This window comes from Pan paniscus, chromosome 7 (genome assembly GCF_029289425.2).
Source record: "Pan paniscus chromosome 7, NHGRI_mPanPan1-v2.0_pri, whole genome shotgun sequence".
Taxonomy (NCBI): domain Eukaryota; kingdom Metazoa; phylum Chordata; class Mammalia; order Primates; family Hominidae; genus Pan; species Pan paniscus.
Genome location: NC_073256.2, coordinates 57131256 through 57147141, shown reverse-complemented (window position 1 = coordinate 57147141; position 15886 = coordinate 57131256).

Genomic DNA, 15886 nt, shown 5'->3' with positions numbered 1-15886 from the left:
ACAGAACAGCAGGCATCTGATTAATGATCACAACTGACCCGGTATCCAGTAGAAAACAGGAAATTCCCCAAAAGGATATTGCAATGCTACTTGAAAAAAAAAATGAAATGAAAAATACTACACAGTCAAAAGTTAACAAGGTCTACCATAGTTATGAAACACCCTTTCTAAGGATGACGCGGGCTGAGGTTGGTAAAGATAGATCTCTCCTCTATCATAATTTTTCCAAAGGTACTTACCTAAAAAGCAAAGGGTGATTCAGGACACCTAGGTCCTTGCCTTATTCCAGGACTGGTCACTGTAGGATTGGAGGTGAAGACCTTAACAGCAACTTCCACCCCATCCTCAGTGCCTCAATTTCACCCTAGATGCAAACAGAGACCATCTGAAGGCCCTCAGAAGAAAAGTGTGTGATGTAGTCAAGGAAGTCTTCCACCATTTAAATAAACAGCCACAGTGAGGTTGCTCTGCCCCTCCGATGAGAAGGGAGGAAAATTGCCTCATTAAAAAACATTTTCAATAAAAAATTTTCATCAGAAACATTCACAAGAGGGTTTTGGTCAAATGACGCAATAATTTTAAGGCAATAATAACCATGTTTTTGAAAGTCGGTGCTGATTACCAGGTGTATTGAAAATGGCCTTGGGGAAATCTCTGTGCAAATATTTCCTTTTTAGTTTAATTTCAAAGACTACTTAAAAGGAAAAAGGGAGGATGTCTGCAGTAATAAAGGAGCAATCATTTGCACCTGGACAGGACTATGTTTCATCCCAGAATCTGGAGCGTTTTGTATACAGATGGGAGAGCCCGGGTGTGCGGCAGAGGCTGCGGGGTCGGGAAGGGACATGGCAAAAAAACAATGTACCTCTACCAAGGTCACACGGAAACACAGGTGGATTCGATAGCACGGCTCCCGCCTGATTACAATCACACAGCTTCCCTGCTCTGAAGAAAGCATAGATCACGTGATGGGAGGTCCCTCCTAGCTTCAAAATCAAAGCCTCTGCAGCTGCCACAAAGCTAATATGGCCATGGCCGAGTTTACTGAGCATCTGCTACATGCACAGCCTTGTTAGGCACGACAGGGGAGAATGAAGAGGGATAGACCCTGATCCTGCCAGCAAGTGCGAGACGAGCTCAGGAGGCAAGACTGGCTTGTGCGTGTGTGCACAGAGTGGCTTTGTACTACTCTCTTTATGGAGAGATGGAATCTGTCAGCAAGGGCGTAAGGGGGTATACAGACCTTCCTCAGGCCTCCAAGTGTAGGAGACACTTAGATAGAAACGTGGGACATTTCATAATGTTTCATAATGTCTTATATTCTATCCCTCTCTACTAGAAAACTGGAGAACCCCTGCCTTTCCCCTAAGAAATGCAAAATAGACTTCAGGCTGGTCCCAGGCTGTTTGCAGAAAACCAGACATTGGAGGTCTCTTCCAAGAAGTTCAAAAGGGGTTCTGGTTAGTGTGTCCCTTCTCTGTTTGTGTTTTGCTGGTTTCTTGCCCCACCCAGTACTTTATTCGCTCCCTCTTTTCTTCTTTTCCTTCCCACAAAAGAAAAACTCATAATGAGACCACAAGACAAGGACAGCAGAGAAGCTCCTGGATTCTCACCCATTTTGCTGAACTCTTAGGGGAGCGATGGTTCCTGTTAGGGCTGAGCCATGGTCTGAGCTGGGAGGAGGGTCACACTGACCAGGACAGGACCGCTGGTGGCCACATGCCCCCCATCCACTAAATGCTTACAGAATAAAGGATTAGACAGGTCAGCAGACGGCCACTATCAGAGGGACCCTCTGTCATTCACTACCACAGGACTGGCCACCAAGCAGCCTGGATGTTCTGGAATAGTTTCCATTTCAAATGATATCTTGACCCCATAAATCATCCAAATGGCCTGGAAATTATAACATTTCAGCATCCAAGCTACAATTTCAAAAATGGCCCCTCACATTTGGAATCGGTACAAAAATCTTCCATCAGCCCAGATCTCCTGGCTGGGTTTCAGAAACTAGGATCACTGCTAGAGGCTGATGGGAAAGTACATGTATTCGGCCTTCATGATCCCCACATACCCTTTCAGCCACCTGTTCCCACCTGCTGCCCAGCCGACTCCACCCTCCCTCTGCCCCTTTTTGGTGAAAACCTGCCCCAATTAGCATCTGGCAAGCATACACCAGCAAAAAGACTGAGGAGGATGTTAGGATATTTGCATCCTCACAAGAGACAGCGTCTTGAGACAAAGGGATGAAATCCTAATAAGGAATTAGGGGGTTTAAGCAAATGTAAGAGAATATAGAGAAGGCTGGGCTTGGTGGCTCACACCTGTAATCCCAGCACTTTGGGAAGCCAAGTTGTAAGGATCACTTAAGCCCAGGAGTTCAAGACCAGCCTGGGCAACATAGCAAGACCCTGTCTCTACAAAAAAAAAAAAAAAAACAGATAAAAAAATTTAGTCGGGCATGGTGGCATGCACCTGTAATCCCAGCTACTTGGGAGGCTGAGGTGGGAGGATCACATGAGCCCAGGAGTTGGAGATTGCAGTGAGCCATGATTGTGCCACTGCACTCCAGCTTGGGAGACAGAGTGAGACCCTCTCTCTAAGAAAAAAAAAAAAGAGAGAGAGCGAGACAGAGAGAGAGAGAATATAGGGGAAAGGAAAGTGAGGGATCTCTGTGGAACCCTTTGAAGCTGCCCTGCCTATTTGCCACGTTAAGTCTCCTACGTCTGAATGGGGTGGAGGAAACTGCAACTGCTGTGGTTGAAGGAGAGAGTAGGTACCAAGCAGGACTGAGAGCTCCTTCATGAGTGACCAAAACTGGACACAGCCCAGTGGCTGCACACACTTCTGATGAAGGGGCCATGTGGCAGGAATAAGTTCCTTGACGACCTGACTCAAAGGCTACTGGACACTGGCTGGAAGTCTGGAGGTGAATCCCATATACTTTTTGCACTTCTGCACCTGTGATAACATGAACCCTGCCCAGTGCTGCACAGTGGCTAATATCACAGGAAGCACTCAGCCCACTGCTGTGAAAGGTACTAGGCTAGCCACTGTTGGTGGTCACCATGTCCCAAGAATCACAGCCCCTAGGGAGCCTGGGTCACATCTCAGCCAGAAATGGTATGAAACAGATGTCTGTTCTGCTCATCTGCAGAATGGGAGCCCTGAATTCTGCCCCAAACACGGTCTCACCCAGCCAGGGGCATCTTGCCACAGCTCACCTAAAAGGCACACTCTAGGCTGCCCGGGTTGGTGGTCTATGTTCCCAGGACTCACCTGTCTTCTCTCTGCTCCCTGGTGACCACTGTCTCCCTTCTGCTCCCTCCCACACCTACGGCGGGGACCTGACTGCTACCTCCTCAGTCTCATGTTTTGAGTCCATACTCTTGGCTTTCTTATTTCTGATTCCTTGCCTTTTGCTGTGATACTTCCATGGGCAGATCTCATTGTCATGACCTCCATCTTTGGCAAGCCCTGGGACACACCTTCCCTATGTAGAGTTCCCACAGGGATGTGTGTGGGATGAGCCAAGAGAGAAACCATGCTTGAAAAATCTCTCTTCTCTTTGTTCTTCCAGCTGCCTGCAGAAGATGGGTAAGCTTCGCCCTTTTCCAATCCTCTAATCAAAGAGGATGCATGAAAGTCTTTGAAGAAAGTCTCTGCAGAAGGCTGATTCACCCTCAAATTTTTTTCTCTGCCTTCTCCTCCTATGGCCTGCAATTTCCACAATTAGAAATTAATTCCTTTGAATTTTTTCTGCTAAAATACATATAAGCCTGGGAAAGGAAACAGCAGTTGTATTCCAGAGTGAATGTACTTATTCTGAAAGAGTATTTTGATAAGGGGAGAAAGAATTTAAGAGTTCCTGGGAATGAGGGAATTGGGAACGGTTAAAAGGAGCCTCAAAGAAAGGAGAAACAACTTTGGAATGGAAAGATTCCGTCGAGAGGGGGTCCAAGCCAAACTTTTCCTCTCTCAGAGCTTTGCACAAGCCAAGCAGGTCAAAACCAGGTCTCCAATCAGCAAAAGGGGGTAAAAGGTTGGGGAATATTGGAGCAAGTTCAGGCATTGCATACAAAGGCTTCCTTTAGTCTAGGAATTGTGCAAGCACCAAGGGTGCAGTGAAAGGTAAGACCCAGCTCCTGCCCTCAATGTAGAGTTCACAATGTAGTTGGGAGAATCAGTACTCATCATTCGGGTTGAGGGCCTTGGATGTTCTGGCCACACACAGAGGAGGGGCACGGTCAGCAGGCACCTGATGCAGCCTGGAGAAAGGGGAGGATGGGACACATAGACTGGCTATAAAGAAAAAGACAAGTTAGAAGTAGCCTAACCAGTGACTAGGCACGGTGGCTTACACCTGTGATTCCAGCACCTTGGGAGGCCAAAGCAGGAGGATCACTTGAGGCCAGAACTTCAAGACCAGTGTGGGCAACATGGTGAAACTCTGTCTCTACAAAAAAATAACAAAAAATAGCCTGGTATGGGTGCACATACCTGTGGTCCCAGCTACTTGGGAGGCCGAGTGGGAGGATCACCTGAACCGGGGAGGTCAAGGCTGCAGTGAGCCATGATCATGCTACTGCACTTCAGCCTAGGTGACAGAGAGAGACCCTGTCTTAAAAAAAAAAAAAAAATCAGTCGAGCATGGTGGTATGCACTTGGAGTCCCAGCTATTCAGGGGCTAAGGCAGAAGGATCACTTGAGCCCAGGGGTTTGAAGCTGCAGTGAGCCATGATCACACCACTGCATTCCAGCCTGGGTGACAGAGCAAGACCCTGGCTCTAAAAATAAATAAATAAATTTTTTTAATAAAAGAAGTAGCCCACCAGGAAAAGGAAAGGCATACCAAGTGCAGGAGAGCACATAAGCAAAGGCTTGGGGGAAAGCACCTTCTATGTGGTAGGAATGTAGGTCCTTAAGCGGATGTGAAGGGAGATGAGGCTGCAAAGGTGTTTGACTACCAGAGTACTGGAGGTCATGTCAAGAAGTTTCAACTTCCTGGCTGGGCGCAGCAGCTCACACCTGTAATCCCAGCACTTTGGGAGGCCGAGGCGGGCGGATCACCTGAGGCCAGAAGTTCGAGACCAGCCTGGCCAACATGGTGAAACCTCCATCTCTACTAAAAATACAAAAAGTAGCCGGGCGTGGTGGCGGGCGCCTATAATCCCAGCTACTCGGGAGCCTGAGGCAGGAGAATCTCTTGAACCCAGGAGGCAGAGGTTGTAGGGAGCCAAGATCACGCCATTGCACTCCAGCCTGGACAACAAGAGCGAAACTCCGTCTCAAAAAAAAAAAAAAAGAAGTTTCAACTTCCTTAGGAAAGCAATCACAAGCTTCTGAAGAATTGTAAGCAGAGGACTACATGGCAATTCGTATCTGCCTTGTTCACCAGAAGGCAGGCAGATGATGGAATGCAGGGGAATGAGGCTGGGGACGGGGCGCCAGTTAGGAGGTTATGGTAATAGATTCGAGATGAAGGACTCACCTGAAGCAGGTGCAGAGAGTATAGAGGAAGACTGGGAAGATCTGAGGACCAATGTAGGGGCTGAGGGAATGTAAGAGGGTGACAACCATTGCCTGGATTGCCAGCAGGGCCACGGGGAATGGCTCTGTCCACTGAAAAAAGGAAGGCAGGGATGTCATGCAGGGCTTAGGTTTGAAAGTTTGGATGAAAGCAAAATTTCATATGGCCAACATTGCACTTGAAAATCCCTTAAATTACCCATAATGTACAGCAGAGATCATCATGGCTTTGGTTGAATCAGATGAAGTTCCAAGGCCTTGTTATATGTGAAATGCAGATTTTTTTTTAAGTCAGGATATTGCTCTGTCACCCAGGATGGAATACAGTGGCATAATCATAGCTCACTGCAGCCTTGAATTCCTGGGCTCAAGTGATCCTCCTGCCTCAGCCTCCTAAGCAGCTGGGGTTATAGGTGCATGCCACTGCTCTCAGCTGAAATACAGATCTTAAACCCCAAAAATCGCACTCAGCATGGAGAGATGCTCATTACAGGAAAAACACAAGGAACTCCACAGAAATAGAAGAATCAGGTCTTCCACTTCTTCACCCCAGGGTTTTCGGCCATGGGTAGAATGACCAGCAGGAACTCCAAGCACTATTTGAGTCTATGATTCTCAACCTTGGCTGCACATTGGAATCACCTGGGGAGCTTTGAAAAATACAGATGCCTGGGTTCCACCCCCAGAGACTCTGATTCCATCCTTCTAGAGAACAGCGTAGGCATCTGAATTCTTAAAAGCTCCTTAGAGATTCTAAGGTGCAGACAAGGTTGAGAACCACTGATTTAAGTTGTTCTCTCTCCTCACCTTTGCCTCATTTGAATTTCTATGAGTTAAAGGGCAAAGGGTGAGTTCAGTTTTGGACTTGGGTTCAAGCAAAGACATCCTCTACCCTCCACTAATGATCCCTCTGGGTCTTATAAATGTTTATCCAGGCAGCCCTGGGTTCAGCAACAGTTCCTGATTGATGGGTACAGTTGCTGGGATGGGGAAGAGGCTCTTCCAGACAGTAGTTCCAGACAGCTTGACTCTGAAACACAAACAAACAGAAAATAGTCACTCTGCCTCCCAACCTGTTCAGCACTGGGGAGGTGGCAGGGTGGGGATCAGGGGAAGATTTCAAACAAGGGCAACATTTACTAGGCTTTTCCAACCACGCTAGAATAGTTATTACTGCAAATAGCCGATTTGACTGCTATGAGTCTATAATTTCAATCTCTGAAGTAACATGTTCTCAGAGCTTCTGGTATCTCAGTTTGTTGATGCAATGAGGAAAATCCAAGGACAGTACTTCAGGCGCGTCCTCATGCCCCAGGTGCTAGTGCCCTAGTGAGAACCAGGCTCTGCAAAATCAGGCTCCAAGACTGTCATAAGGAGCCTCCTTCAGAGTCTAGGTTAGGGCTAAGTTCTTATTTTTCTTCCCATGCTTGTAATCTGTACGCCCTCTCCTTAAAATGGTCATTGTGTTACAGGAAAGGGGTCCTGATCCAGACCCCAAGAGAGAGTTCTTGGATCTCGCACAAGAAAGAATTCAGGGCAAGTCCATAGAGTAAAGTGAAAGCAGGTTTATTAAGAAAGTAGAAGAATAGGGCCAGGTGCGGTGGCTCACGCCTGTAATCCCAACACTTTGGGAGGCCGAGGTGGGTGGATCACCTGGGTTGGGAGTTCGAGACCAGCCTGACCAACATGGAGAAACCCCATCTCTACTAAAAATACAAAAATTAGCCGGGCGTGGTGACACATGCCTGTAATCCCAGCTACTCCGGAGGCTGAGGCAGGAGAATCGCTTGAACTCAGGAGGCGGAGGTTGCAGTGAGCCGAAATTGTGCCACTGCACTCCAGCCTGGGAAACAAGAGCAAAACTCCGTCTCAAAAAAAAAAAAAAAAAGCAGAAGAATAAAAGAATGGCTACTCCATAGACAGAGTAGCCCTGAGGGCTGCGGGTTGCCCATTTTTATGGTTATTTCTTGATGATATGCTAAACAAGGGGTGGATTATTCATGACTCCCCTTTTTAGACCATATACGGTAACCTGACATTGCCATGGCATTTGTAAACTGTCATGGCGCTGGTGGGAGTGTAGCAGTGAGGACGACCAGAGGTCACACTCATCGCCATCTTGGTTGTGGTGGGTTTTGGCTGGCTTCCTTACTGCAGTCTGTTTTATCGGCAAGGTCTTTATGACCTGTATCTTGTGCTGATCTTCTATCTCGTCCTGTGACTTAAAATGCCTTAACTGTCTGGGAATCCAGCCCAGTAGGTCTCAGCCTCATTTTACCCAGCTCCTATTCAAGATGGAGTTGCTCTGGTTTGCACGCCCTCTGACAACCGTTTCTCCAGGCATCCTCCCTGGGGCATCTTTAAAACTCTAACTCCAGAAAATCCTGACCACCCCTCTCCCCAAGAGGCAATGAAGACCGAGTCAATCTATTCTCGAGTCCATAGGATGGCCGACTAGCTCAGCAACCAGAACAGAAGTGCCACACCAGTCGAGAGTGGAGGCCTCCAAGCGTAGCTGAAGGCTACCACCAGCCACTCTGCCTTGATCCGCTGGACACTGATAGGGCCTCCCCATGAGGTCCCTGGGGGAAGAAGAGGTTCATACCAGTCCCAGACTTTTGGGCATTCAAATCCAGTCAGTGTTCATCAAGCCCATGATGGAGGAGGCACAGCAGGTTAGACCATCACCTGAACCCTAATGGGAGATCACGGGTTGACCCTGATTTCCTGGAGCTGATGCTTTAACCCTTCAAGAAGGCAGCTCTTCTGTGGAAGCCCCAGCCCAGCTAGCCCACAGCAGCCAATCAAGGGCAGGCACTTCTGTCAAGGGCAGGTCCAGCAGCCAATCCAGGTCAGGCACTTCCCTCCAGGGCAGGTCCAGTGGCCAATCCAGGGCAGGCACTTCCGTCCAGGGCAGGTCCAGCGGTCAATCCAAGGCAGGAACTTCCGTCCAGGGCAGGTCAGGCCCAGTGCTCAGCTGACACATGCTGTTTGGGTTACCTCCACCTAGGGGCCAAGGGAAACCCTTGGCCTTCTGAAGGTTCTCTGAAAAATCAACACACAAAAGGGAGATCAATTGGAAAAAAGACATGTAAATTTATTTAATGTGTATACAAGGGAGCCTTCAGAATGAAGACTCAAAGATACAGGGGATATTGTCCACTTTTATGCTTAAGTTCAACAAAGTATGGACAGCCATATGGAAATATGATTGGAAAAAAAGTCCATCCTGATGCACTGGCTGGGGGCTGGGGACACCCAGCAAAGCCTATCTGTCTAGAATCTTCTTGGCCTCTCTGAGCAGCACTTCTTCCTTCTGGGTGTGGGGCAGGACCCTCTCTGGAAAGGGGGTCTTCTGCCCTACTGTCAAACAAGGTCAATCAGATAATTTTTCATGGCGAGTTTTTACACAGAAAAGCAGAGGGAACATTAGAGTAACATTTTTAGGTTTTATGGCTGGCTTTGGGGAAAATGGGTTCTGGTTTCTATGACCCACCATGGAAAACAGGGATTCTAGTTTCTCTAGCCAGCCTCGGGGGAGAATGAGAAGCAGAGCCAGGAGGGCAGGAGAGGACCAGAGGAAAACTTTTGCTTCTGAGGCCTTCATTTTGGAGGCTATTGTTTTCTGAGCCCTAACACCCACCTTGGGTTATCCCAATCCTGCTAACAACACAGAAGTCTGGGACAATCATCTCCTAACCTGAGGGTAAGGGAGAGATTCCCATTCTTGTCTTTGGGATTCCTCAGATCTCCAGTGGCTTCAGTGGGTGGCTGTGAAATTCTTGAAACAAAAGCAATTCAAATTCACTTAAAAAGAAATTAATGCAAAATCATAGAGCACTTTGTGGGGGCTAAGAGGAAGGAAGAGATGTGACAAAATTGACAAATTTATGTAATGTATTCATTCATCAACACCCACCATCTGCCAAGTACTGTGCAACGTCCTGGCACTACACACACGAATGAGGCACGGCCCCGGCCCCAGCAAGTTCTCAGTCTGGTTTAAGAAGCAGATGATTGGCCTGGTGTGGTGGTTCACGCCTGTAATCCCAGCACTTTGGGAGGCTGAAACTGGCAGATCACAAGGTCAAGAGATCGACACCATCCTGGCTAACACGGTGAAACCCCGTCTCTACTAAAAATAGAAAAAATTAGCTGGGTGTGGTGGCGGGTGCCTGTAGTCCCAGCTACTTGGGAGGCTGAGGCAGGAGAATGGTGTGAACCCAGGAGGTGGAGCTTGCAGTGAGCCGAGATCCCGCAACTGCACTCCAGCCTGGGCAACACAGCGAGCCTCCCGTCTCAAAAAAAAAAAAAAAAAAAAAGCAGATGATTGCAATAGTCGATGTTAACAACTGTGACAGAGGTGATATGGCAGCCCACATGAGGTGTTGAATTCTGCCTGAAGGTGTCAGGAAAAGGTTTGGGAAGATTGGTAGGAAATCAGGACGTAAGAACAAGCAGTGTAGGGAGAGACGGCACGTGTGAAGCCACAGAGCTATGTGAGAATGTGGCACCTTCAGAAACCAACTTCCAAAGGCTGGGACCTCAACCTCTGTGTCCAGCCAAGGCTTTGTCTGGCCTAGGAAGAGGGCTTTCCTGACATCATCCTACTGAAGTTTCTTCTTCACTGCACCCTGAATCTGTGCACATATGTCTGATAAGCACAGGTCCAGGTATGTGGCCTTGGGAGTCACATACGTCATCCTCTGCAGGTTGCTAAAAATACCTCGGCCATCTGCTGCCTGCCATCACACCTGCCCAGAAAGAAGTCAGCCAGGTAGGCCTTGCCAGAAAGCAGGAGTCAGCAGGGGAGGACGCTGGCAATAATGTTGCAGTTTGACTGACTATTCACTGGTTTTCAAGCATTTCAGGAGGCAAGATTTTTGCCACACAGATACACTGGCCTCAGAGAATCCCCTAAAGGGGAGGAAAGCCAGTACTTTTTTTTTTCTTTTCTTTCTTTTTTTTTTGAGGCAGGGTCTCACTCTGTCACTCAGTCTGGAGTCTAGTGCCACAATCATGACCCACTGCAGCCTCCACCACCCAGGCTTAAGTGATCTTCTCACCCCAGCCTCCCAAGTAACTGGGACTATAGTCACATGCCACCACACCTGGCTAATTTTAAATTTTTTTTTTTTTTGTAGAGACAGGGTCTCACTATATTGCCCAGGCTGGTCTCAAACTCCAGGGCTTGAGCGATCTTCCTATCTTGGCCTCCCAAAGTGCTGGCATTACAATTGTGAGTCACAGCACCCAGCCGAGAGCCTGTTCTTGTTGAGTAGCTGGTCTCCACCCCAACATGGGTCAGTTGCTTTGTGTAAGTTACTGTGATCTCTACTTAAAGAGGAAACTGAGGCTCTCATGCCAGCACATAGTGAGAAGGGGTGAAGTCAAACACTATCCTAAGCCTCTATAAACCCCACAGCCATACCTGCCTTCCCAGCAAAACCCTCTTCCAGTCAAGCCAAGGACTCCAAGCTGTACCCTTTCACCTCCATCCCCTGCCTACTGACTTTCGAGAGGCCTCTCTCCTGCACCATCATCCTTCCCTTCGGCACGACTCCTTCATCAGGGAACTGTCACCAACAGCACACACAGGCTAGTTTAAGAGCAGGTGTTTTTAAACTTTCTGAACAATTCTTATTTTAAAAAATAATGGCTATATATGTATGGATCCCTGGACAGGAAGCGAATTTGTATATTCCTTTCCTAGAGAGGTCCTTGCTTGCATGACATCAGAGAAAATGAATACATGACAGAAGAAACACAAGAAAATGGAAGAATCGAGCTCTGAAATAAAATCCTGATAAGTCTGAGATGTAAAAATAATCCATTCATAACACCTTATTCCCCATGCAGATATCCCCGTATGACCTTAGAATTTGGGATCTTCCAGTGCTGGGGATGCGATGTCACTAGACTCCAGCCTTGTCCCCTTTCTGTCAGTGCCTCTGCCTGTCCTTGGTCTGCTGAGCACTCCCCTTCTCAGGGCACACCTTACCTGCACGGTGCTCCAGGACACCTGGTTTTCCTTGTCCACTTCACACCTACCCGTTCTCTCCCAAGCCGAGGATATGGGAGGCTCCTCAGAATCCAGTCCTTCAGGCTCCCATTCCATTCAGAAAACACAGCCTTTTCCCACATTTCTCCTGAATCTTCAGTGCCACACATGCTATTGTTCTTCTGTTTTTTAGAAGCCATCTCTCCCAAGCCATCATTTTATTCTCACTTTCCTTTTTGGACTCCCCCCAACGCTTCTTTCTAGTCTCCTAATTATGCCCTGTTCAAGGGCACCAGAGTTCAAGCTTGTCTTTCACACACAACGTAACAGCAGGGTGAATAAGATGATATAGTCGTATAGACTATAGCCTTATACAGTCATGCACGGAGTGTAGAGGGGTGGGACAGGAAACACGTTTAGGAGTCTAGATAGGAGAAGAAGTGGGTGTCAGAATGAAGTTGAGATAGAGGTTGAAGTAGAAGTACAGAAGTAGAAGCAAGAGCTTGAGCTTTGGAGTTAGATATCACCTTTTTTGTAAGCCTCAGTTTCCCTTTCTGTAAAATGGGCACAATGATGCTGACATGAAAAAGTTATTAAACAGACTAAATTTGATGCAAAGTGCTTCACTTATATGACCTCATACTGTTGTTATTCCTTTTTTTTTTCAACAAGTGAAGAAATTAGAGCTTAATGCTTATGTCACTTGCCCAAAACCACACAGTTCATAAACAGCAGAGCCAGGAATCAAACCCCAGTTGGTCAGTCTCCATCACCCCTGCTTTTAGTCAACACGCTGCCTCACACGACCTCAGACATTCCAATTCCCAGTGGGACCACATCTTTGCCTCAGAAATCACAGCTACGGTGCCCCCACCAAGGAGTGAGATACTGCCCCATCTTAGTCATCTCTAGGATAGGTATCATCCTCACCAATGCTGCCCCCACCTCGCCACTCTTGAGTCAGTAATGGGCAGGTTGGCCAGCAGCCTGCAATGTGAACTGCTGCTCTAACATTGCCAGCTCTGCCCACACCCTAGAAGTGGGTAGTTACAGGCTCCTTGAGGCCAACCATGCTTCTTTCCCTTCAGATCTATGTCCTCAGCTCAGCAGGGCATGTACTAAGTGTCCAATTAAATACCTGCTTGTTGAGGTATGGGTTGAAGGTGTCTGCTGGTGCCAAGACAAGAACCTGGCAAAGGACTGGAGTGGCACATTTCTCATGAGCCACCAGCCAACTGAGTTCGCTGTGGGATCCGCCCTCTTGAAATGTGTCACTGGCAGACAGAGCTACTGAGCACCGTCTGAGTCCTAGATCCCGCTCAGCTCCGACTTCACAGGGGACCCCCGAGCCTAAAGCAGCCAGAGGGAGTCAGAGGGAGGAGCAACATGAATCATCCTCATAACATTTGTGTGAATATTACACATTTAGCTTTACTCACAAGTTGTAGGTTTGATAGAAGCAATCTTCAAAAATACTGTACAGTTAATATAATTATTTTCTTACAATCCATTTTCATTTTAATTATGCCAAACATCCAGACATCTTCTCTTCTCTGGTATCTCTCTTGTCACATTATTTACTCTCAAATCAGCTACTTTTCAAGCCATTTACTAATTTTTTTTTCAAGCCCACAAAATAGATGCAAGGACTTTTTTTTCAAATCTGAAATATCAGATCTATTTAAAAATTCATATAATATAGAAAGAAATATTGTAGTAAACACCCAGTATCTACTCATAATCCCTTTCCCAAATATCACCACTATAATAGGCTGGTTTATAGCCTTCCTGAATTTTAATGTGTATGTAAATATAAATGAAATGTACGTGAATTTGGTCATTCAAATATACTGTCCTGAAACACTCATTTTTCTTTGACAGTCTCTCACAGGATAACTGTTGATGGTTATACATATAGATTCAAGCCATAATTTTTAATAACTGCTTACTTAATATTTCATTGAATAAAATTTCCTTTTTTTTTTTTTTTTTTTGAGATGGAGTTTCACTCTTCTTGCCCAGACTGGAATGCAATGGCGCAATCTTGGCTCACTGCAACCTCCACCGCCTGGGTTCAAGCAATTCTCCTGCCTCAACCTTCCAAGTAGCTGTGATTACAGGCATGCGCCACCACGCCCGACTAATTTTTTTAGTAGAGATGGGGTTTCTCCATGCTGGCCAGGCCAGACTCGAACTCCTGACCTCAGGTGATCTGCCTGCCTTGGCCTCCCAAAGTGCTGGGATTACAGGCATGAGCCACTGCGCCCGGCCCCATTTTTTTTTTTGAGATGGAGTCTCGCTCTGTCACCCAGGCTAGAATGCAATGGCGCAATCTTGGCACACTGCAACCTCTGCCTCCCGGGTTCAAGCTATTCTCCTGTCTCAGCCTCCTGGGTGGCTAGGATTACTGGCGCACCCCCACCACACCCGGCTAATTTTTGTATTTTTAGTAGAGACAGGATTTCACCATGTTGGTCAGGCTGGTCTCAAACTTCTGACCTTGTGATCTGCCTGCCTTGGCCTCCCAAAGTGCTGGGATTACAGGCGTGAGCCGCCGCACCCAGCCCAAAACTTCCATTTTAAAAAATCAATACCATGTAAATGGATATTTAAGCTGTTTTCATGTCTTCGCTATTTTAAACAAGTCAAAAACAGACATTCTTCTTGATTATTTTCTTAAGATAAATTCCCAGAAGTAGAGAGATGCCTGGGCAAAGGAGTTGCATATTTTACATTTTAATGTCTATTTCTAGGCCACCTTCTAGAAAGGAGGCCTGTTGTGAAGGTCCTGCATAAAGAAATATCTTTCTTGAGTATTACAACTCTAAAGAGCTCAGAGAATGGCAAGGAGCTCCTCCTGGCTCCCCAGGCAGCCCCCACTGGGAAGCGGAATTGGGAACAGCACACCTGTTCATACTTTCTTATCCCTTACTGCAAGCAAAATCCAGGCAAACTCTTGAATCAACATAATTTTTTTAAAATTTCTAGGGTCTTTTTTTTTTTTGAGACGGAGCCTTGCTCTGTCGCCCAGGCTGGAGTACAGTGGTGCAATCTCGGCTCACTGTGCAACCTCCGCCTCCTGGGTTCAAGTGATTCTCCTGCCTCAGTCTCCTGAGTAGCTGGGATTACAGGAAGCGCCACCGCACCCAGCTAATTTTTGTATTTTTAGTAGAGATGGGATTTCACCATGTTGGCCAAGCTGGTCTCGAACTCCTGACCTCAGGTGATCTGCCCACCTCAGCTGCCCAAAGTGCTGGGATTGCAGGTGTGAGCCACTGCACTCAGCTTTTTTCTTTTTTTTTTTTTTTCATTTCTAATAATCCCTTTGCTCTTGCAGCCCAAATATTTCCTGGTTATTTACAAATTTAGATGACATTCATGACATCTGAAAATTTAAAAAATTGGAAGAAAGTGTACAGTGCACACAAAGGGACACTATATATATTCTAATATCAGTGTGAGAATGACTTGACAGAACTAGTTACAAGAAAAGGAATAACCCTCCAAGATCCCCAAGAGTCACTTAAGTCTTGTTATCTCCTCTTCCACAAAACCTCATTTTCCAAACCTGGCATTCAAGACAAGTCTAGCCCCATCATAAAATGTAAAGCCTTCTTTTTCCTGAACTCCATTTTTCTCTAGTGAAGCAGAAACCATTGTCATTCACTCAAACCTATTGAGCTTTCCTGCTTTATGTCTTGGTAGTTAATAATAAAAGATGTCACCCTTTATTGAGCATCTACTATATGCCAGGCACCATGCTAAGTGCTTTATGGAGGTGTTGGGACTCAGAAAACAATACCCCAAAATAAAGACCTAAAAAGCAAACATTTTTCTCTGACCTTCTCCTGCTCTCCTGTCTCTTACTTAGTCCATTCTACCCCCAAACTTAGCCATAGAAACTAGAGCAGGTCATAGAAACTAGAACCTCTTTTCCCCAAAACCAGCCATAAAACCTAAAAACATTAATCCAACTTTCCCTTCACCTTTCCATGTAAAAACTGGCCATAAAGAAATTATCTGACCTACCTTGTTTGACTGTAGGTCATAAGACCTTCATTTTAGAGAAAGTCCTGCTCCATACACAGATGGAAAGGAAGCTGCTCAGAGAGGCCAAGAAGAATCTAGACAGGCTTTGTTGGGTTTTCCCACTCATAATAACTGATCTATCAGCATTAGATCAGCCTTTTTTTGTCCATCATATTTCTGCACCACTGTCCCTACTTTATTGAACCTGAGCATAAAAATGGACAATTAGCCCTGTATCCTTGGGTCTTCATTCTGAAAGCTCCCCTGTATACACATCCAATAAATTTGTATGCCTTTTCTCCAGGTAATCTGCCTTTTATGAGTTGG